This window comes from Pristiophorus japonicus, unplaced genomic scaffold (assembly GCF_044704955.1).
Source record: "Pristiophorus japonicus isolate sPriJap1 unplaced genomic scaffold, sPriJap1.hap1 HAP1_SCAFFOLD_433, whole genome shotgun sequence".
Classification (NCBI taxonomy): domain Eukaryota; kingdom Metazoa; phylum Chordata; class Chondrichthyes; family Pristiophoridae; genus Pristiophorus; species Pristiophorus japonicus.
In genome coordinates, this window is record NW_027254235.1 from 355862 (window position 1) to 379376 (window position 23515).

The 23515-nt window shown below is 46.5% G+C and overlaps 1 protein-coding gene across 11 annotated transcripts in view; it reads left to right on the forward strand.

Annotated features, from left to right (window-relative positions):
- Positions 1-23515, forward strand: part of LOC139251723 (uncharacterized) — a 128983-nt gene that overhangs the window by 20836 nt on the left and 84632 nt on the right. For 8 of the 11 annotated variants that reach the window (XR_011591407.1, XR_011591406.1, XR_011591404.1 and 5 more), the window contains exon 4: positions 8902-9169. The gene's annotated coding sequence lies outside the window, so the exon portion shown is untranslated. Of the gene's footprint in view, positions 1-8901; positions 13706-23515 lie in introns of those variants that run through there. The other 3 variants (XR_011591405.1, XR_011591411.1, XM_070873273.1) reach the window with 3 other exon arrangements.

Genomic DNA, 23515 nt, shown 5'->3' on the forward strand with positions numbered 1-23515 from the left:
GTGTCCTCAGTGTGAAGACAGGACTGCAGAAACTCTAGAGGAGTATAGAAAGTGCAGGACTTTGTCTCCACAAGGACTGTGCGGTGGTCACTGCTACAAATGCTGTTATGGACAGATGCATCTGCGACGATGTCAAGTAGGTTTTTCCCTCGTGCCGGTTCTCTCTCCATCTGCCTCAGGCGCAGTTTGACAGTGCTGTACTTCAGGACTCAGCCAGCTCAGTCAGTAATGGTGCTATCGAGCCACTCTTGGTGATGGACATTGAAGTCCCCCGTCCAGAGTACATTCTGTGCCCTTGCTCCCCTCCATCAGTGCCGTTCAACATGGAGGAGTACAGATTCAGCAGCTGAGGGAGGGCGGTAGAGGGTAATCAGCAGGAGGTTTCCTTGCCCATGCTTGACCTGAAGCCATGAGAATTCACGGGGACCGGAGTCAATGTCGAGGACTGCCTTCCGACTGTATAGCACTATGCCGCCACCCCTGGTGGGTCTGTCCTCCTGGTGGGACAGGACATACGCAGGGATGGTGATGAACGAGCCTGGGACATTGCTTGAAAAGTATGATTCTGTGAGGATGACTAGTCTGTGGGACAATGCTAGGCCATTTCAGAGGGCAGTTAAGAGCCAACCATATTGCTGTGGGGCTGGTGTCACATGCAGGCCAGGTAAGGACAGCATATTTCCTTCCCTAAAGAACATTAGTAAACTACACAATCCAGTAGTTTCATGGTCGCCATTAATGACAAGTGCTTTTTATTCTAGATTTATTTAATTCATTGAATCTAAATTCTGCCAATACCGCGGTTGGATTTAAATTACGTCTCCACATCAATTAGTGCAGACCTTTTGATTACTAGACCAGTAACATAACCACCATGCTACTGTTCCTACAAACAATCGCTACCCATCAACATCCGCACCTCACAATCATGGCTTCATTTCAGCCTCACAACTTTACCACTGCTGCAATACTCACACCCACATCTCGCACCTTGCACACACTGACAGCTATTCAACTATGGCAGACACATCACCCAAACACATTGCAGTACACTCGCTCACACACTTCTCTTTCTCTTGCAGGCTAAGCTGGCGCATAATCGGCAGGAGTAGCAGCAGACAGACGGGGGCCAGCCGGACATGCAGGACCAGCCAGCTGGAGGAGCAACAACTCCAGCTAATTGGAAGGCACGTGGTAGACGTGTTGCAACCGGCAAGGTTCAACTCCTTGGGGACAACAATGGTATGAACATTCCTAACCCTTCTTCTCACATTCCACTTACCCCTCAGTCCACAATCTTTTCTCACTTTCAAGCTACTCATGGTGTGTGCATGCATTTCTGACTTGCCATACCTCACCATAATCTGACTCTTGTCCCTTTCTGCTTTTAGATAATCAACAAGCACCCGAACAGTCTGTCCCCAATGTCATCGCAGAAAGTGAGGGGAGAGGAGTCACTACGTCACTGCATCTCTCACTTGCAGACACCAGCTCACAAACTGACACTACCCGAATGTAGAAGCAGGATCTGCAGAGGGTGAGGTACCGGGCATGAGTGAGCTGCAGCTAGGTGAGGGGGAAAGGGTAGCTGGAGGGCCAGCTCTCTGACGGGCGAGTTAGTGTCTGAGTTCTGCTGCTCAGGACTCAGATGAGGACCTCAATGGGTGATGGCATGCACACTGAATTAATAGGTGCAGTGGCAAGCCCGCCAGAGAGCATGTCGGCAATGTCAAGATGCGTGGAGGAGCCCGCCTCCAACAGTGCACGGGGCTTTGTGCAAAGTATGGAGTGCAGGATTTCCAGCCTGGAAATGATGATGCACACCCAAAGAGAACGCGGTGACCCAGACGTGATGGCGCACATGATGGGTGATGTCGCAGCTTCCATTGTAGCACAGGCGGAAACGACTCAACGTCTTCGTACTGCAGTGGAAGCTCAGCCTGCTCTCGAGCAGACTCAGCGTGATGCCACCCAAGCTTTGACTGCTGCTGTCGTGGCTGCGTTTAGCACAGTCAACTGGGGCTTTCAGGGTGTTGCAGCAGGCCTGCAATCTGTGCTCTAACAAATTGCTAGGAATGCTGAGACGCCGCCCCAGGGGAGTGGCAGTGGGTCAGCGGAACATTACCCTGCTGTCCTCTCTCAATGACAGCATTCCTGGTCCCACCTCTGCCACTCCGCCATTGTCCTTGCTGCTATCTGTCAGCCAGCCAGCCCAGACTGCTGCCGAGGTGGTGCAGTCTAGTCAGGCCTTTGAGATCCAGAGCTGCTCGACGTCATCCTGCAAGGTCATCTGAAGTCTCCCGCACAGACACTCAGCAGTCTGCCACCAGCCGTGCTGCAGCCACTGGGGGAACACTTCATAGGAGCACTAGATTAGGAAAAGCCACAAAAGACAGGCACTAGGGGATTGCACAGGGTGATTAGTTAATACTTTTCATGTAAATATGTGTGAATTGATGAGATAAATGTATTAATTTTGTTTGGAATCTTTTGTGGTGACTCTCCCAGGAGGTGGCACCACAATTCCTGATGGCAAGGGCTGCACCCTCATGATGCTCAAATTGTGAGGCAGCAGCAGATCTCCACTGCAAGACCTGAAAGCTTAGCCAAGTACTGGAGGGCTCCTCCCATGCGGTTAAGGTAGCGGAACCATTGCTTCAGTAGCCCGATGGTCTGCTCTATGATATTCCTGGTGAAAGCATGGCTCTCATTATATGAGTGCAGTGCACGAGTGTTGGGGTGGCGGAGGGGAGTCATGAGCCAGGTGGAGAGTGGATAGCCTGTGTCTCTGAGCAGCCAGCCGCGAGCTTGATGTGGTGGCTGGAAGAGAGCTGGTTCGCTGGTCTGGCGCAGGACAAAGGCATCGTGGCTGCTTCCAGGATAGTGGGCTTTGACCTGGAGGGTTGGCTGTGTGTGGTCGCACATCAACTGCACATTAAGTGAGTGGTAGCCTTTGCGATTAACGATCTCAGGATTGTTATGCAGTGCCCACAAAGCCACCTGGGTGCAGTTGATGGTGCCATGCACCATGGGGAAGCCCGCTATCCTGGCAAAGCCACATGCACACTCGTCTTGCTTCTCTCTGGCGATCAGGAACCCATTGTAGTTCCTTCTCCTAGTATAGAGAACCTCAGTGATGCCCCGGATGTAGCGATGGATGGCGAACTGAGATGTTAGATATGTCTCCTGCTGCATAGAATCATAGAAAATAGTTGCAGGAGTTGGCCATTCAGTCCTTTGCGCCTGCACCCCCATTCAATATGATCATGGCTGATCATGCAACTTTAGTACCCCATTCCTGCTTTCTCTCGATACCCCTTGATCCCTTTAGCCGTATGGGCCACTTGTAACTCCCTTTTGAATATATCTAACAAACTGGCCTCAACAATTTCTGTGGTAGAGAATGCCATAGGTTCACAATTCTCTGAGTGAAGAAGTTTCTCCTCATCTCGGTCCTAAATGGCTTACCCCTTATCCTTAGACTGTGACTCCTGGTTCTGGACTTCCCCAACATCGGGAACATTCTTCCTGCATCTAAACGGTCCAATCCCGTCAGAATTTTATATGTTTCTATGAGATCCCCTCTCTTCTAAATTCCAGTGAATATAAGCCTAGTCGATTCAGTCTTTCTTCATATGTCAGTCCTGCCATCCCAGGAATCAGTCTGGTAAACCTTCACTGCACTCCCTCAATAGCAAGAATGTCCTTCCTCAGATTAGAAGACCAAAACTGTACACAATATTCAAGGCGTGGCCTCACCAAGGCTCTGTACAACTGCAGTAAGACCTCCCTGCTCCTATACTCAAATCCTCTCACTATGAAGGCCAACATGCCATTTGCCTTCTTCACCGCCTGCTGTACCTGCATGACAACTTTCAATGACTGATATACCATGACACCCAGGTCCCGTTGCACCTCCCCTTTTCCTAATCTGTCACCATTCAGATAATATTCCGCCTACCTGTTTTTGCCACCAAAGTGGATAACCTCACATTTATCTAAATTACACTGCATCTGGCATGCATTTGCCCACTCACCTAACCTGTCCAAGTCACCCTGCAGCCTCTTAGCATCCTCCTCACAGCTCACACTGCCACCCAGCTTCGTGACATCTGCAAACTTGGAGATATTACATTCAATTCCTTCGTCTAAAATCATTCATGTATATTGTAAATAGCTGGGGTCCCAACACTGAACCTTGCGGAACCTCACCAGTCACTGCCTGCCATTCGGAAAAGGACCCGTTTATTCCTACTCTTTGCTTCCTATCTGCCAACCAGTTCTCTATCCACATCAATATATTATTCCCAATTCCACGTGCTTTAATTTTGCACACTTGTCAAAAGCCTTTTGAAAGTCTAAATACACCACATCCACTGGTTCTCCTTTGTCCACTCTACTAGTTACATCCTCAAAAAATTCTCGAAGATTTGTCAAGCATGATTTCCCTTTCATAAATCCATGCTGACTTGGATCAATCCTGTCACTGCTTTCCAAATGCGCTGCTATTACATCTTTAATAATTGCATTTTCCCCACTACCAATGTCGGGCTAACCGGTCTATAATTCCCTGTTTTTTCTCTCCCTCCTTTTTTTAAAATTGGGCTTACATTAGTGTCATTGCAGTCACTGGTTGGAGGAAGCAAGGAAGTATCCACTGTGTAAGTGGTGGTGGGTCTGTCAGCTTGCCTTCCTTGACCCAGAGCGGTTGTGAGTCGCTCCCACTCCCAATCCCTTGGATTTATTAATCAGGGTGTGATAGAGTGCAGCAGACAATCGTTTTGTACAAAGAAGGTATGGATTTTATTCAAGAAGAATGAATACACCTTTTATTAAACTTATCACTTTAAAGGAGAAAAAACATATCACTCTAATGGGGAATCCTTTACTAAAACACAAGAGAATACACAGCAGTACAATATCTCCCACCTCCCAATTCCCCTATCTAACTAAGTTAGGTTCTGGGGCTTCAGGGACTATGCTCACCAATCCTTCCTTGACAGTCGGCAATGGGTCGTGGTTTCGGGGTTCGTTGGATTTTGTTGATTCGGCTCGCCGTACCCCAAACGTAGGAGAGGACTTCTTGCTGCGTGTTCCTCAGTTGGGTAGGGCACGTATTCGGATCTATGGGGTAAGTACCCACTTTCTTCCTTAAGCAGTAGGTTTTAAAGTTCTTTTAGTTAATGTTTTACCCGAAAGTAGCTCAGGGACAGCTAGTAGAGTGGAAAAGCTTGTGAATCTTCGGGTTTTCGTCGAGTTGACTTCGGTTTTGAAATCGTTGGTCGCTGTGGCTCAATATTACCAATTTGGTTGCTGGTAATATCTGGTGGTTGTGTCGTGAGCCTCTTGCTGCCGTGGCGTGCTTGGTGTCCTGGTCATTTGCGATACTGTCTTGGTTGGTGTTCTGAAGAACCAGTTTAATGAAGCTGGTGTGTTGATCTTGAAGTCTGCCAGGTCTGAAGCATACGAAGCTGGTGGAGAAACAAAGTGCAGTCCTGACTGTAAAAACAGGCCTCAATTATACCCGTAGAGGCTTCCTTATCTGCGCGCCAAATCAACCTTGGTTCTTTGTTTAAATTTTGGTGGGCTCGTTGAGTTTTGGCGGGCTCGTTACTGGTAACTGGATTGAAAAATGTGTCAATTGCTAGAATTATCTGGGTTTCGAGTTGCAATTGCTAAAGTTAGTTTCTGGTGTCGAGTTGTCTGCCTGGCTCCCAGCTTTCTATGCAGGCGGGAAAGGTGATTAGCATTATGCATGTGTTGGAAGGGTTGTTGTGCTCGAGTTGAAACTTACTTCCTGGGATCGATTGTTGAAATGTAAATGTCTTCTAGGGGCAGGTTTCGAGGGTAAACAGTTCCCCAGACAATTTGATTCACTCAATATGTCCCCAGACAGCTTGATTAGCTCCAATATCCAAACTGGCCTTTTAGAAGTTGAACCCACCCCTTTTCTTGCAGCCTTTTTCTCACAGACCCAACATTCACCTTTAAAAATCCCAAACTTGGTTAACACTCGTAGATTTCTTCCATAAGCATTTTAGGACCCCAAACTTTCTGCTTAATAGTTCCAAATCGACTTTCCTTTTCAATGAGTCCAAACACGGGGGTTTCCACGAATTTTGGAATCTTGCAACTGGTGAAGAAATGGAGGCCATGGTGACCTTGACTGCCACTGGGAGCTATAGTCATCCTGGTCTGAGGCTGGAGGTCTGGTTTCAGGAGTTGGCAGAGTTCTGTGACCACCTCCTTGGTGAAGCAGAGCCTCCTAATACACTGCTCCTCACTTAATTGAAGGTAGGAGAAGTGCTGTCGGAAGTCCCCGGGTGGGTAAGGCCTCCTGTTGAGCCCTGATGGCCCTCCTCCTCCATTTGAACAGATGTTCCCATCTTTCTCGCTGTCTCAGCTCCTTCCACTGTAGATCCTGGAGGGCGAGGTCGACTGCCAGTAAAGCCCCCATGACTTTTAGAGTTCGAAAAATAATGAGGGAGTTTTGTATTTGCCAGAAGACTCCATGATACCAAATAACCTTGAAATCACTAAATAAAACTCTTGCAGTTGTAGGAAGTAGCACACAACCACAGTTTTTATGTTCCCTGCAAGCTTACTCTCATATTCTATTTCCCTCCCTCCTAATTAAACCCTTTAGCCTCCTCTGCTGAATTCTAAATTTCTCCCAGTCCTCAGGCTTGCTGCTTTTTCTGGCCAATTTATATGCCTCTTCCTTGGATTTAACACTATCCCTAATTTCCCTTGTCAGCCACGGTTGAGCCACCTTCCCTGTTTTATTTTTACGCGAGGCAGGGATGTACAATTGTTGAAGTTCATCCATGTGATCTTTAAATGCCTGCCACTGCCTATCCATCGTCAACCCTTTAAGTATCATTCGCCAGTCTATTCTGGCCAATTCACGTCTCATACCATCGAAGTTACCTTTCCTTAAGTTCAGGACCCTAGTCTCTGAATTAACTGTGTCACTCTCCATCTTAATGAAGAATTCTACCATATTATGGTCACTCTTCCCAAAGGGGCCTCGCACAACAAGATTGATAATTAATCCTCTCTCATTACACAACACCCAGTCTAGGATGGCCAGCCCTCTAGTTGGTTCCTCGACATATTGATCTAGAAAACCTCCCTATTACACTCCAGGAAATCCTCCTCCACCGTATTGCTACCAGATTGGTTAGCCCAATCTATATGTAGATTAAAGTCGCCCGTGATAACTGCTGAACCTTTATTGCACTCATCCCTAATTTCCTGTTTACATGGGATGCATCCTAGGTTGCCGAGGGAAGCTAGAGTATGGATTGCAGAAGCTCTGACTAGAATCTTTCAATCTTCCTTGGATGCCGGAGGAATGGAGGATTGGAACTGTTGAACACCATGGTTCAAAAAAGGGGAGCGGGATAAACCTGATAACTACAGGCCAATCAGTCTAACGTCTGTGGTGGGGAAACTACGAGAGACCATTGTCAAGGACAAGATTAATTCTCACTTGGAGAAGCATGGGTTACTGAGGAACAGCCAGCACGGGGACTTGTTAAAGGCAAATCATGTCTGACTAACCTGACACAGTTCTTTGATGAAGTAACAAAGAGGGTTGATGAAGGCAGTGCTGTGGATGTTGTATATATGGACTTTCAAAAGGCATTTGATAACGTACCACATAACAGACTTATTCAGAAAATAGAAGCGCCTGGTGTGATGACTTGCCAAGGGAGTACAGTTTTGAAGTTTGCGGACGATAAAAACTTGCCGATGTTGTAAATAGTGAGCATGATAGCAGACTTCAGGAGGACATAGCCAGACCGGTGAAATGGGCAGACACATGGAAGATGCAATTTAATGTGGATAAGTGGGGTGAAAAAACATGGAGAAACAATATAATCTTAATTTTACTGTTTTGAGGGAGGTTCCTGGGGGTGCATATTAACAAATCTTTGAAGGTGGCAGGGCAAGTTGATAAGGCAGTTAAGAAAGTGTATGGGATACATGGCTTTGTAATTGGAGGAATTGAATACAAAAGCAAGTAAGCCATGCTAAAACTTTACAAATGTCTGGTTAGGCCTCAGCTGGAGTATTGTGACCATTCTGGGCAGTTTAGGAAGGATGTTCCCTGGAGAGGGTGTGGAGGAGGTTTACCAGGATGATACCAGGGACGAGGGACGTGGCAGTTATGTGGCGAGACCAGAGAAGCTGGGATTGTTTGAGCAGAGAAGTCTAAGGGGAGATCTAATACAGGTGTTCACAATAGTGAGGGGTTTGAGCAAGTCCGGAGAAACTGTTTCCTCTGGAAAGTGGGTCAGTCAACAGGGCTCATAGGTTTAAAATAAGTGGCAAAAGAACTAGTGAGAGGAATTTTTCACACAGTGGGTTGTTATGATCTGGGGGATACGACCTAAAGAGTGGTGGAATCAGATTCCATAGGAACTTTTAAAAAGCAATCGAACATGTATTTGAAGAGGGCAAATTTTCAGGGGTTATGGGGATAAAGCTGGGATATGGGACTAAGTGGATCGCCCTTTCCAAGAACCGACATAGGCATGACGGGCCGAATGGCCTCCTGTGCTGTAAGAGATCACGAGAAGATTTTTTTTTCTGGCTTGTGATCTGGCATTTACTGTCTGACAGAGCGGCGGACGCAGATTCAATCGGAACTTTCAATAGAGAATTGGATAGACTTCAAAAGGAAACATTTTTCAGGGCTATGGGGAAAGAGCGGATTATGGGACTAATTGGATTGCTCTTTCAAAGAACCGACACAGGCACAATGGACCGAATGGCCTCCTGCGCTGTATCATTCTACGATTCTTTTATATTAATCTGTTGTGACATGGGAATAGTTGCAATAAAAATACACAAATGGACAAGCTATTAAAATGAGTGTTAATTCCATAATAGGGGATCGGATGATAAAAAGGGAAGACATATGTGCTGTGGTCCTGCTGGAAAAGACTTCGAATCAAGACGATAAGCCGGTAGAAGTAAATCACGGAGGTGTGTTCGATGACCAGACTGCGGTTGTGCGAATTCTCTGGAAAGGGACAAGCCTACAGCAGTGGTTTCCTCCTTTCTGGAAATACTGTGACAAAGTTCAGGAGGGGCCCAGATACCGGGACGCGATGTACAAAGTCACTGAGAGCATCAAGAAGAGGCAGCGTGAGTGAAGGTAACTACTATCGTGACATGCAAGGTGCGCGTTTACAGGGGGTACAGGAACTGTTGATGTAATGTTTTCATACATAACGTTTACACTTCCGCTGCAGATGGAAGTCATTAGCCTTCACAGAACTGTTGGGGCAGTCAGGTGTCATAACTGAGCCATTCAGATACCACACAATGTCTTTTTCAATATTCATTCTCAGGATGTGGATGTCTCTGGCAAGGCTGGTATTTATTGCCTATCCCTAGTCGCCCTTCTTGAGCCACTGTGCTCCCACAGTGCTGGTAGGGAGGGAGTTCCAGGATTTTGACCCAATGAAGATGAAGGAACGGCCGATATATCTCCATGTTGGGACTGTGTGTGACTGGGAGGAGATGGTGTTCCCATGCAACTGCTATAATTGTCTATCTAGGTGGGGAGGTCGCAGGTTTGGGAGGTGCTGTCTAAGAAACCTTGGTGCGTTGCTGCAGTGCATCCTGTGGATAGTACACACTGCAGCCACAATGTGTTGATGGTCGATGGTGAGCCTTGCCCTCGATGCTCTGCAGCTGTTTGGCATCTTCACTCATCTATTTATGTCTTCAAATACACAGACCCACCATCTTGCATTGCATTCTATTACATAGTCTTTACAGCACAGAAACAGGCCATTCAACTCTCAGATCCATGACGATGTTTATGCTCCACTCGAGCCCCCTCCCACCCCATCAACATATCCTTCTATTCCTGTCTCCTGCATGTGTTTATCCAGCGTCCCCTTAAATGTATCTCTGCTATTCACCTCAACCCCTCCCTGTGGGAGCGAGTTCTACATTCTCACCCCTCTCTGGGTAAAGAGGTTTCTCCTGAATTCCCTATTGGATTCAGTAATGACCATCTTATATTTATGGTCCCTAGTTCTGGTCTTTCCCACAATTGGAAACAAATTCTCTGTCTACCCTATCAAACCCTTTCATAAAGACCTGTATTGGGTCTCCCCTCAGTCTCTTTCCTAGAGAAGAGTGTCAGACTTTTTATCTTTCCTGATGGGTATAACCTCTCCATTCTGGTGTCATTCTCGTAAATCTGTTTTGCTCCTTATCCAGTGCATCTCCATCCTATTTATAATATGGAGACCAGAACTGTGCATAGTGCTCCAAGTGTGGTCTAACCCAGGTATATGGAGACCAGAACTGTGCACGGTGCTCCAAGTGTGGTCTAACCCAGGTATATGGAGACCAGAACTGTGCACAGTGCTCCAAGTGTGGTCTAACCCAGGTATATGGAGACCAGAACTGCGCACAGTGCTCCAAGGTTCTATACAAGGTTAACATAATGTCTCTGCTTTTTAATTCTATCCCTCTAGAAATGAACCCCAGTGCTTTGTTTGCTATTTTTGGCCTTATTAACCTGTGTCACTACCTTTAGTGATGAGATGGCCTCACCAGGCCTGATTTTTAGTCTCCTAAATGATCATTTCTTAACTGCGTCTCCGTTAGCTTCAGAGGGGGCCAGTTTAGAGGTGTATGGGATGCATCAGGTTCATCTTACACTACAATACTACATTACACAGGCCACCACTGCTTCAATTTTAATTACTCTGCACTTCTAGCCTGCCACAAGGGCCACTGCCAGTCTTTAAGCACAATTGTTTAAAATGGCGAGGTACCTCCACATGTCATCATCAGATGCAGGCCCCTCCTGTGGAGGGAAAGTGTCCCTGCCCCTCACATGCTCCCTTCACATTGTTCTCCCTCCCTCCCAGGGAAAAGCTGTTCTACGACTAGTGTCACAGAATTACAATCGGGAGAGCAGCAGTAATGCTGGGAACACTGAGCACATGTAAAGAGGAGGCAGACCAGATTGTGGGCAGGCAACAAGTACTTGCATTTACATAGCACCTTTAACGTAGTACAGCCATTCCAAGGCGCTTCCCAGGAGTGTAAATCGGACAAAAATTGACACTGAGCCAAATGAGGAGGGAGATATTGGGATGTGAGCAAAAGCTTAATCAAAGAGGTACTTGAAAGGAGGAGAGGGAGGCGGAGAGCTTCAGGGAGGGAATTCCAGAGCTTCACGCCCAGGCAGCCGAAGGCACGGCCGTCAATGGTGGGGTGATGGAAATCGGGGACGCACAAGAGGCCAGAATTAGAGATGTTGAGGATTATAGGGCTGGAGCAGATAGGGAGGGTCGTGGTCATGCAGAGGTTTGAGCACTGGGAAGAGAACTTTGAATTGGAGGCGTTGCCGGACCGGGAGCCAATTTAGATCAGCGAGCACAGGAGAACCGGTGGGAGAGGGTGAGCTTGGAGGTGAAGTGGGGAAATGCTCACCATGGGGAGCTTTTATCTGCTTTCACACAGTGCTGCAATATTCTTACACTTGGCCGTCACTCCTGAAAGGGGCGAATGTCACCCTGTGCCTAGCTGAATGAGCGAGCTCTTCTATATTTCACATTATAGGGGAGGTCTGACAGGAAGAAGCCGGTCATAACGTGGACCACACACATACAGGGAAATCTGCTGCCCGATCCACAGCCTGAAACGCTGCTTCTTGCTCTCCAATTCTGTCCTAGCATGCGTTGGACTGTTATCAATTGGGACAGCTGCTCCAGCCCATGAAAGGCTCGGACTCTGCACAGGTTAACTTTCAAATCTATTGAATGTACACGTGATTACAAGCAAACAAATGTGTCTCTTATACTGACAAGTAGGATACCCATCGGGGACCAGGAGCGTTACCGATCCAGGCTGTTGATCGTCAGAAGTACCGCACTGAAGACACCTTGCATTCTACTTTCATACCCTTTTTATAACATGGCTACTTTTGGTCATTAAATATGATGTAACTCTCGTAGCATGTCCAGTTCTGCAGCATAGATGTTGGGACTTGGTTCTTAAGGTAATAGCTACACCATCCGTCTTTCGGATGAGATGTTAAACCACACCTGCCCCCTCGGGTAGACATAAAAGATCCTACAGCCACTATTTCATAGAAGAGCAGGGAGTTCTCCCCCGATGTCTTGGCTAATATTTATCCTTCAACCAACATTACTAAAATAAATTAATCTGCTCATTAGCATCTCAGCCTGACCTTGCTCTGGCTTCTTCTGCAGAGCTGTCTCTGGCACATGCTGAACTGCCTCTCCCTCTCCCCGATAACCCACAATCCTCCTTATCCTTAGTGATAAGCTGCTAACCTATTGTGTTCTAATCTTCTTTCCTGGACTCTCTGGAAACTGAAGAATTTCAGGTTTCCACACTACTGTCCCTGTCACATTCCCCAGGACCTCGTCACTCTCACAGTTCTGCTCCATAGACCCAACCAATTCCCTCTGGTCCAGAACAAGGGGCATAACCTTAACATTTAAAGCTAGCCGTGGTAATCTGGAATTCACCCCCCCTCCACAAAAGCTGTTAAGCCCGAGGTCAATTGAAAAGTTGGGGAATTAAGGGTTATGGAACCAAGGCGGGAAGATGGTTAAGATACAGATCAGCCATGATCCAATTGCATGATGGAAGAGGCTTGAGGGACTGAATGGCCTACTCCTGTTGCTATGTTCTCTTCCATTATGTTCTTTCTCACCTTTAGGGTTTTCCTAACGACACACTAGGATCCTAACACACTTGTACCTTTTCCTATCCTGGCACGTTGTTGCATGTATATCAAGTGTTGGTGCAATGCCCTGGACTATTGCAAAATAGTCCATGAATTTAAAGGACAGCAGTTGGATCGCATGTCCAAACCTCAACACTGATCCTGTAATCTTCTGCCTCCGCTCATCTGCTGCTGAAACCCTCATCCGTGCCCTTGTTAACTCTCGACTCGACTATTCCAACGCTCTCCTGGCCGGCCTCCCATCTTCCACCTTTTGTAAACTTCAGCTTATCCAAAGCTTCCTGTGTCCTAACTCACATCAAGTCCCATTCACTCATCACCCTGTGCTTGCTGACCTATTTGCATCGCTCCACCATTGGTGGCTGTGCCTTCAGCTGCCTGGGCCCCAAGCTCTGGAATTCCCTCTCTAAACCTCTTTGCCTCTCCTTTAAGATGCTCCTTAAAACCTACCTGTTTGATTATGCTTTAGGTCACTGTCCTACTATCTCCTTATGTGGCTCGGTGTCAAATTTTGTTTGCTAACATTCCCTGTGAAGTGCCGTGGAATGTTTTACTCCATTAAAAGTGCTATATAAATGCAAGTTGTTATTGCCTGGAGGGTTATATTTGCCTGAACTTCAGTGAATGAGGGTAGCAGGCACAAGGTTTCCTCCAAGTCACACGTCATGCCGACTTGAACAGATATCGGCTATTGCTTCATCATTGCTGGGTCAAACTCCTGGATCTCCCTCCCTAACGGCACTGTGGGAGGACCTTCACCACAGGGACTGCAGCAGTTCAAAAAGGCTGCTCACCACCACCTTCTCAAGGGGAATAAGGATAACGATGCTCACATTCCGGGACTGAAAATACAAATATTCTGCTGTTTGAACCAGTATTAAAATTTTATCTCCAAATTGTGTTATCTCTGTTGAGCGTTTGGCATACCATAAAATCTAGAAGGTAGCAAGAGTCAGTGCCATGCTTGTGCTCTCCATACTGTAGAAGTCTGCGTTCAATTCGGAGTGACACACTTTAGGAAGGATGTCAAGGCCTAAGAGAGGGTGCTAGGGAGATTTACCAGAATGGTTGCAGTGATGAGATTTCTTTGCAGTAACAACGAGGATTGATGAAGGTCGGGCAGTAGATGTGTATGTGGACTTTCAAAAGCAATTTGATAAAGTAACACAACAGATTTATTCAGAAAATAGAAGCACATGGTGTCAAAGGGATGATGTTAACTTGGGGACATAATTGGCTACATGATAAGAGACAAAGAGTAGTGGTGAATGGATGTTTTTCAGAAAGTATATAGTGGGGTCCCACAGGGGTCGATATTCATAGAATTTTTTATTCTCCCAAGTGATCACTTCTCAACTGGGGCCAGCTCAGAGGCAGAGGGGATGCATCAGGTTCATGTTACACTAAAATGCTGTGCTACATTACACAGATGGAAGCTGATTCAGTCAATTTCAATGGGGAATTGGATATATATTTGAAAAGGAAAAATGTAGAAAGAGCAGGAAAAGTGGAACTAATTGAATCGCTCTTTCAAAGAGCTGGCACAAGCACGATGGGTCGAATGGCTTCCTCCTGCACTGTATAATTCTGAAGTCCCACAGTATTTCCCTTAATCCACATACTTTGTTCTTGCTTTTGACTTTGGATAGTAGAATTGGAGATTTTTCATCCAGGGTGAAGCCACAAGCAGGTAACAGGTTATGCAACACCTCACAGTGACATAGCCAGGCTCCAACCTTCCTGGTGGTATCTGGGTCGGGATGTTCTGCAGTCTCCACGAATTAAAGATTCATCTCCAGGATACTGTTGCGAGCAGAATAAGCAGCAGTCAGTGCCCCACATGCAGCAAGACCTGGACGACATTCAGGCTTGGGCTGATAAGTGGCAAGTCACATTTGTACCAAGCAAGTGCCAGGCAATGACTATCTCCAACAAGAGAGATTCGAACCACTGCCCCTTGACATTCAACAGCATCGTCAAATCCCCCACCATTAACATCCTGAGGGGGTGGGGTCACCATTGACCAGCCCATTAATGCTGTGGCTACAAGAACAGGTCAGAGGCTGGGTATTCTGCACTGAATGTCTCACCCCCTGATTCCCCAAAGCTTTTTCACCATCTACAAGGCACAATGAGACCTCATTGAGGTGTACAAAATATTGAGGGGCCTGGATATAGTGGATAGTCGGGGCCTATTTCCATTGGTGGAGGGGTCTATTATGAGGGGGCATAGTTTTAAGGTGGTTGTTGGAAGGTTTAGAGTGGATTTGAGCGGGGGGAGGGGGCTTCTTTATGCAGAGGGTTGTGGGGATCTGGAACTGGATGCAGAAACCCTCACCACTTAAGAGATGTTTGAATGGGCACTTAAAAGTGCCGTAACCTGCAGGGTTACGGACCTAGAGCTGGTAATTGGGATTAGACTGGATGACCTTTTGTTGGACGGCGCAGATATAATGGTAAGTACCTTAACGAAGGCCTTTTGAAAATTTAGAAAGAAGTGCACTGTAAATTAGTTTAGAGGGGCTGCGCAAGATAACAAGTTTTGAGGGGGTGCCCGTGAATATGGATAGAAATGGAGGGAGAGGTTAAGAGAGGACAGAAGGGGAGTGAAGTCAGAGGAGCATTATATCAAACTCATCAAATTTTAACTTCAACTTTCGATGAAGCCTGAGAGTTACATGATATGCACTAATATGGCCCACAAAGACAAAAATCTTGGACACTGCAGATTTTGGGTGTCAGCATCAAGCATGCCCAGGTCAGGTAAAGATTAGTTTTTAATTCCTTCTCTCTTCTCCATGGCACTATTTGAAGAGCAGGGAAGTGCTCCCAGTGTCCTGGTCAATATTTATCAATCGACCAACATCACTAAAAGACAAATGATTGACCATTATCTCATTACTGTTTGTGGGATCTTGCTGTGCGCAAATTGTCTGCCATAGCCATATTTCCCTATATTACAACAGTGGCTACACTTCCAACAATACTTCACTGGCAGTGTTTCAAGCATCTTGAGGTGTTGGAAGGCGCTATATAAATGCAAATCCTTTCCTTTTAAAGTTTATTGTACTCAGTATCAACCCCAAACTCCACTCCAAGCCAATGCTTCAGTGTGCCACTTATAGCCATCCTGTGGCCTCTGAGGTGAGACTGGCAATTAGGGGGAGCTTTGTTCTGAAGGCCTGTGCCCACCAGGAATGAGACCGTGACCACTCAAAACTAATTTTATGCAGTATCCTTGCAGCTAGTAGACAAACTTTCATCCCATCAATCTGGGCTGGATTTGAACTCGGGTCCTGGAGACGAAAGATCCGCATGTTCTATGTGTCTATGTAAAGCATTTTGTTTTGAATAAAACTTGTAGCTGCTTTGAGATAGGAACACTTGCAAACTCTGTTACAAAAAAACAAAACTGTACACAGCGGACACGGAAATGTGCAAGATTATTGGGCAATTTATGTCCAGTTAATCGTAAAGCAATTCTGAGTTAAGTTTATCAGGTACAGGTGGAGTGCTGTACTGTGCCGTACCTCAGAGCAATCTCTAGAGCCTGAATCCCAAAATATTTGAGATTTAAGTCCGGAGCTTTTTGCAAGAATCGAATGGCAAGGTCACAATCCAGCGCAGCTTGAAGCATTGGTTCTGTATGGTGGGGGAAAACAAAGTTAATTTCACAGTGACGAACTCCAAGTCCTGCCTGCCAGACACTCCCCTTTAAGATAATGAAGCTTCTGCAGTGACAGACTTACTTCCCTGCCCCAATCCCCCACAATGTTCACACCCTAAAATGGCGATTGCAGTGCAATTCCAAAGCTCAGTCCTCCACCTCTGAAAGTGGGAAAAGTGAATGTGACACTTACTGTACCAATTGCAGACATGATCATGTGAAACAGCTGCTGGGTAGATGTCAGTATATTATTGTCAGTATATTATTAATATGTTACTGGACTAGTAATGGGGAACGGGGACATAGAAGAAAGATCCTTTGACTTCCTATTATGTTGCCCCTATCTCTCTCACTGTTGTGAGCACATGTTTGTGGCGGAGGAGCGGCGAGAGATCGTGGCGGAGGTGCGGCAAATGAGGGTGTGGGGCCCAGAAGAGCCGAGGGCCCAGGGGCAGCTCGGGCCAACCCACACTGTGATATGTGTGCGCACTAGGTCTGTACAGCAAAGCTGGTCTCCAGTCATCCTGGTTAACCCTTGCCACTGAATAAAGGCCTAGCTCTGTCAAGCCCATGTGATGGCTAGTTTGCAACGGCCACCACACGTTAAAAAAATCCACGCACAGGCATAGAAACATAGAGGCATAGAAACATAGAAAATAGGTGCAGGAGTAGGCCATTCAGATCTTCTAGCCTGCACCGCCATTCAATGAGTTCATGGCTGAACATGCAACTTCAGTACCCCCTTCCTGCTTTCTCGCCATACCCCTTGATCCCCCGAGTAGTCAGGACTTCATCTAACTCCCTTTTGAATATATTTAGTGAATTGGCCTCAACTACTTTCTGTGGTAGAGAATTCCACAGGTTCACCACTCTCTGGGTGAAGAAGTTTCTCCTCATCTCGGTCCTAAATGGCTTACCCCTTATCCTTAGACTGTGACCCCTGGTTCTGGACTTCCCCAACATTGGGGACATTCTTCCTGCATCTAACCTGTCTAAACCCGTCAGAATTTTAAACGTTTCTATGAGGTCCCCTCTCATTCTTCTGAACTCCAGTGAATACAAGCCCAGTTGATCCAGTCTTTCTTGATAGGTCAGTCCCACCATCCCGGGAATCAGTCTGGTGAATCTTCGCTGCACTCCCTCAATAGCAAGAATGTCCTTCCTCAAGTTAGGAGACCAAAACTGTACACAATACTTCAGGTGTGGCCTCACCAAGGCCCTGTACAACTGTAGCAACACCTCCCTGCCCCTGTACTCAAATCCCCTCGCTATGAAGGCCAACATGCCATTTGCTTTCTTAACCGCCTGCTGTACCTGCATGCCAACCTTCAATGACTGATGTACCATGACACCCGGGTCTTGTTGCACCTCCCCTTTTCCTAATCTGTCACCATTCAGATAATAGTCTGTCTCTCTGTTTTTACCACCAAAGTGGATAACCTCACATTTATCCACATTATACTTCATCTGCCATGCATTTGCCCATTCACCTAACCTATCCAAGTCACTCTGCAGCCTCATAGCATCCTCCTCACAGCTCACACTGCCACCCAACTTAGTGTCATCCGCAAATTTGGAGATACTACATTTAATCCCCTTGTCTAAATCATTAATGTACAATGTAAACAGCTGGGGCCCCAGCACAGAACCTTGTGGTACCCCACTAGTCACTGCCTGCCATTCTGAAAAGTACCCATTTACTCCTACTCTTTGCTTCCTGTCTGACAACCAGTTCTCAATCCACGTCAGCACACTACCCCCAATCCCATGTGCTTTAACTTTGCACATTAATCGACTTGCCTGGTTGAGTGCAGTTCCACCCCTGGAGTTCAGGGTTGGAACATCTATGAACTCATTCCTTTTGGTGTGGAAGCAAGTCATCCTCGTTCGAGGGACCGCCTATGATGATGATGAATGGTAAATACTGCAGGGAATCGAATACGGCCAGGGTGATCTCCTGGACTAGTTTCAATCGCCTGGATAGGTCGGAGAGGAATTTTCCCAGATTTTTTCTCCCTAAATTGGCGTGGGTTTTTAACTGGTTTTTGCCTCTCCCAGGAGATCACATGGCTCCGGTTGGGGTAGAGTGTAGAATGTTTCAGTATAATTCGGTGTCGCAATTGTGTGAGGCGGACTGGTTGGGCTGGGTGCTCTTTGGCCTTTCCGTCATTGTTCATAGGTTTATATGTAACTTTTAGGGTTGCTGACCAAGGGCCGTGCGGCTCTTTGTCGGCCGGCGTGAACATGATGGGCCGAAATGGCCTCCTTCTGCGCTGTAAATTTCTATGTTTCTAAGTCAGGAGTGTGATGGAATACTCTCCACTTGCCTGGTTGAGTGCAGTTCCAACAATAAGAAGCTCAACACCATTCAGGACAAAGCAATCTGCTTGACTGGCACCCCATCCACTACCTTAAACATTCACTCCCTCCACCACCGGCACACCGTGGCTGCAGTGTGTACCATCTACAAGATGCACTGCAGTAACTCGCCAAGGCTTTGATAGCTGCTCCCAAACCTATCACCTCTACCACCTCTACCACCTAAAAAGGCAACATCAGCAGGCACTTGGGAACACCATCACCTCCAAGTTCCCCTCCAAGTCACACCCATCCCAGCTCGGAAATATATCGGCCATTCCTTCATCATCTCTGGGTCAAAATCCTGGAACTCACTCCCTAACAGCACAGTAAGAGTACCTTCACCACATGGACTGCAGCGGTTCAAGAATGTGGCTCACCAGCACCTTCTCAAGGGCATTTAGGGATGGCTTTGCCCACATCCCATGAATGACTAAACCAAAAGGTTAGAAAACAGAGAGTAGGGTTTAATGATAATTACTAAGGTGGGATGTGGTGTTCCACAAGGATCGGTGCTGGGAACACTTCACTATTTACATAAATTATTTGGACTCGGGAAATTTGAAGTACAATTTCAAAATTTTTATACAGAGGAAGACTGCGACAAGATACAGAAACACATGAATAAATCTGCAGGTTGGGCATGTAATGGTCTCCATATTATAAAAGGGCATAGAAGCACTAGAGAAGGTGCAAAAAATATTTTCTAGAATGATACCAGAACTGAGAAGTTATACCTATCAGGAAAGATTGAACAGGCTGGGGCTCTTTTCTCAGGGGTGATAGAGGTCTTTGAGATTATGAAGGGGTTTGATAGGGTAGGCGTAGAGAAGATGGTTCCACTTGTGGGAGAGACCAGAACTAGGGGCCATCAATATACGATAGTCACTAATAAATCCAATAGGGAATTCAGGAGAAACATCTTTACCAGAGAGTGGTGAGAATGTGGAACTCGCTACCAGAAGGAGTGGTTGAGGCGAATAGTATCAATGCATTTAAAGGGACGCTGAATAAACAGATGACGGAGAAAGGAATAGAAGGATATGTTGAAAGGGTGAGATGAAGAGGGCTGGGAGGAGGCTGGTGTGGAGCATAAACAACGGCATGGACCTGTTGGGACCGAATGGCCTGTTTCTGTGCTGTGACTACTGTGTAATACTTTGTATTTTCTCTGATATCCTCGTCAGTGAAAACTAGAGCAAAGTATCTGTTCAATATCCTTTCCATTTCAGTATCATCTTGTGAGTTTACCTTGCTCATCCCTTAGTAGCCCTATCACTATCTAATTCTCCTTTTGCGCCTATAGAATATTTAACTACAGGTAGAACCTCCCTTATCCGGAACCCTGGCCTGTTCTGGATAAGGCATTTTTCCGGACGAGGGATGGTCACGTTAAATTGGATGATACAGCTACTGAGCAAGGGGGTATCGGGCCGGGCTGGCTTGGGGTTGGGAGTGCGGCAGGGAGATCATGGGGGTGGGGTGAATCACGGTGTCAGGCCAGAGATTGTGGGAGTTGGCAGCGAGGAAGGACTTCAATTTGTTCATGTCGGAGTTCTGCGCATGCGCCACCCGGTGGCCAGGAATGGTTCCAGATAAGGGAGGTTCAACCTGTATTTCTTTTTCATAGAATCATAGAAATTCACAGCACGTTGGTAGGCCATTTCAGCCCGTCGTGTCCGCGCCAGCCGACCAAGAGCTATCCAGCCTAATCTGACTTTCCAGCTCTTGGTCGGTAGCCCTGCAGGTTACGGCACTTCAAGTGCACATCCAAGTATTTTTTAAATGTGGTGTGGGTTTCTGCCTCTACCACACTTTCAGGCAGTGAGTTCCAGACACCCACCACCCTCTGGGTGAAGAGATTTCCCCTCATAGCTCCTCTAAACCTCCCCCCAATTACTTTAAATCTATGCCCCCTGGTTGTTGTCCCCTCTGCCAAGCGAAACAGGTCCTTCCTATCCACTCTATCCAGGCCCCTCATAATTTTATACACCTCAATCAGGTCTCCCCTCAGCCTCCTCTGTTCCAAAGAAAACAGACCCAGCCTATCCAATCTTTCCTCATAGCCAAAATTCTCCAGTCCAGGCAACATTCTTGTAAATCTCCTCTGTACCCTCTCCAGTGCAATTACATCTTTCCTGTAATGTGACCAGAACTGCACGCTGTACTCCAGCTGCGGCCTAACCAGTGTTTTATACAGTTCAAGCATAACCTCCTTGCTCTTGTATTCCAAGCCTTGGCTAATAAAAGCAAGTATTCGTATGCCTTCTTAACCATCTTATCTACGTGGCCGCCTACCTTTAGGGATCTGTGGAAATGCACTCCAATGTCACTTTGTTCCTCTACACTTCTCAGTGTCCTACCATTTAATGTGCATTCCTTTGCCTTGTTAGCCCTCCCAAAATGGATTACCTCACTTCTGCAGATTGAATTCCATTTGCCACTGTTCTGCCCACCTCACCAGTTGATTGCTATCTTCCTGCAGTCTACAGTTTACTTCTTCATTATTAACCACACAGACAATCTTAGTATTATCTGCAAACTTCTTAATCATACCCCCCTACATTCAAGTCTAAATCATTGATATATACCACAAAAATCAAGGGACCTAATATTGAGCTCTGCTAAACTCCACTGGAAATATCCTTCCAGTCACAAAAGCACCCATCAATCATTACCCTTTGCTTCCTGCCTCTGAGCCAATTTTGGATCCAACTTGCCACTTTGCCCTGGATCCCACGGACTTTTACTTTCATGACCAGTCTGCCATGTGGGACCTTATCAAAAGCTTTGCTGAAATGCATATACACTACATCAAATGCACTGCCCTCATCGACCCTCCTTGTTACCTCCTCAAAAAATTCAATCCAGTTAGTCAGTCACGACCTTCCCTTAATAAATCCATGCTGACTGTCCTTGATTAATCCGTATCTTGCTAAATGAAGATTTATCCTGTCCCTCAGAATTTTTTCCAATAATTTTACCATCACCGAGGTTAAGCTGACTGGGCCTGTATTTACTTGGTCTATCCCTTTCTCTCTTTCTAAACAAAGGTACAGCATTAGCAGTCCTCCAGTCCTCTGGTACCACACCTGTAGCCAGAGCAGATTGGAAAATGATGATCAGAGCCGCTGCTATTTCCTCTTTTGTTTCCCTTAACAGCGTGGGAAACATTTCATCCGGGCCTGGGGATTTATCCAGTTTCAAAGCTGCTTAAGCCCCTTAATACTTCCTCTATCACTATGTTTATCTCATTTAATATTGCACACTCCCCCTTCCTCATTACAAAGTCTGCATCGCCCCTCTCTTTTGTGAAAACAGATACAAAGTATTCATTAAGAATCATACCCACGTCTTCTGCCTCCACACACAGATTTCCTTTATGGTCTCTAATAGGCCCCACTCTTTCTTTAGTTATCCTCTTGCTCATAATGTATTCATAAAACATCTTTGGGTTTTCCTTGATTTTACTTGCCAAAATGTTTTCATGCTCTTTCTTTGCTTTCCTAATTTCCTTTTTAATTGCAGCCCTGCACTTTCTATACTCCTCTAGAGTTTCTGCAGTCCTGAATTGTAGCTTCACCAGGTTGGCTTCACCATTTTTAGGTACACCTGGTGCTACTCATGGCATGCTCTTCTACACTCCTCATTGAACCAGGGTTGGTCCTCTGGTTTGAGGGTAATGGTAGAGTGAGGGATATGCCAGACCATGAGGTTACAGATTGTGGTGGAATATAATGCTGTTACTGATGGTCCACAGCACCTCGTGGATGGCCAGATTTTAGCTGTTAGATCTGTTCTGAATCTATCCCATTTAGCACGGTGGTGGTGCCACACAACACAATGGAGGGTGTCCTCAGTGTGAAGACAGGACTGCAGAAACTCTAGAGGAGTATAGAAAGTGCAGGACTTTGTCTCCACAAGGACTGTGCGGTGGTCACTGCTACAAATGCTGTTATGGACAGATGCATCTGCGACGATGTCAAGTAGGTTTTTCCCTCGTGCCGGTTCTCTCTCCATCTGCCTCAGGCGCAGTTTGACAGTGCTGTACTTCAGGACTCAGCCAGCTCAGTCAGTAATGGTGCTATCGAGCCACTCTTGGTGATGGACATTGAAGTCCCCCGTCCAGAGTACATTCTGTGCCCTTGCTCCCCTCCATCAGTGCCGTTCAACATGGAGGAGTACAGATTCAGCAGCTGAGGGAGGGCGGTAGAGGGTAATCAGCAGGAGGTTTCCTTGCCCATGCTTGACCTGAAGCCATGAGAATTCACGGGGACCGGAGTCAATGTCGAGGACTGCCTTCCGACTGTATAGCACTATGCCGCCACCCCTGGTGGGTCTGTCCTCCTGGTGGGACAGGACATACGCAGGGATGGTGATGAACGAGCCTGGGACATTGCTTGAAAAGTATGATTCTGTGAGGATGACTAGTCTGTGGGACAATGCTAGGCCATTTCAGAGGGCAGTTAAGAGCCAACCATATTGCTGTGGGGCTGGTGTCACATGCAGGCCAGGTAAGGACAGCATATTTCCTTCCCTAAAGAACATTAGTAAACTACACAATCCAGTAGTTTCATGGTCGCCATTAATGACAAGTGCTTTTTATTCTAGATTTATTTAATTCATTGAATCTAAATTCTGCCAATACCGCGGTTGGATTTAAATTACGTCTCCACATCAATTAGTGCAGACCTTTTGATTACTAGACCAGTAACATAACCACCATGCTA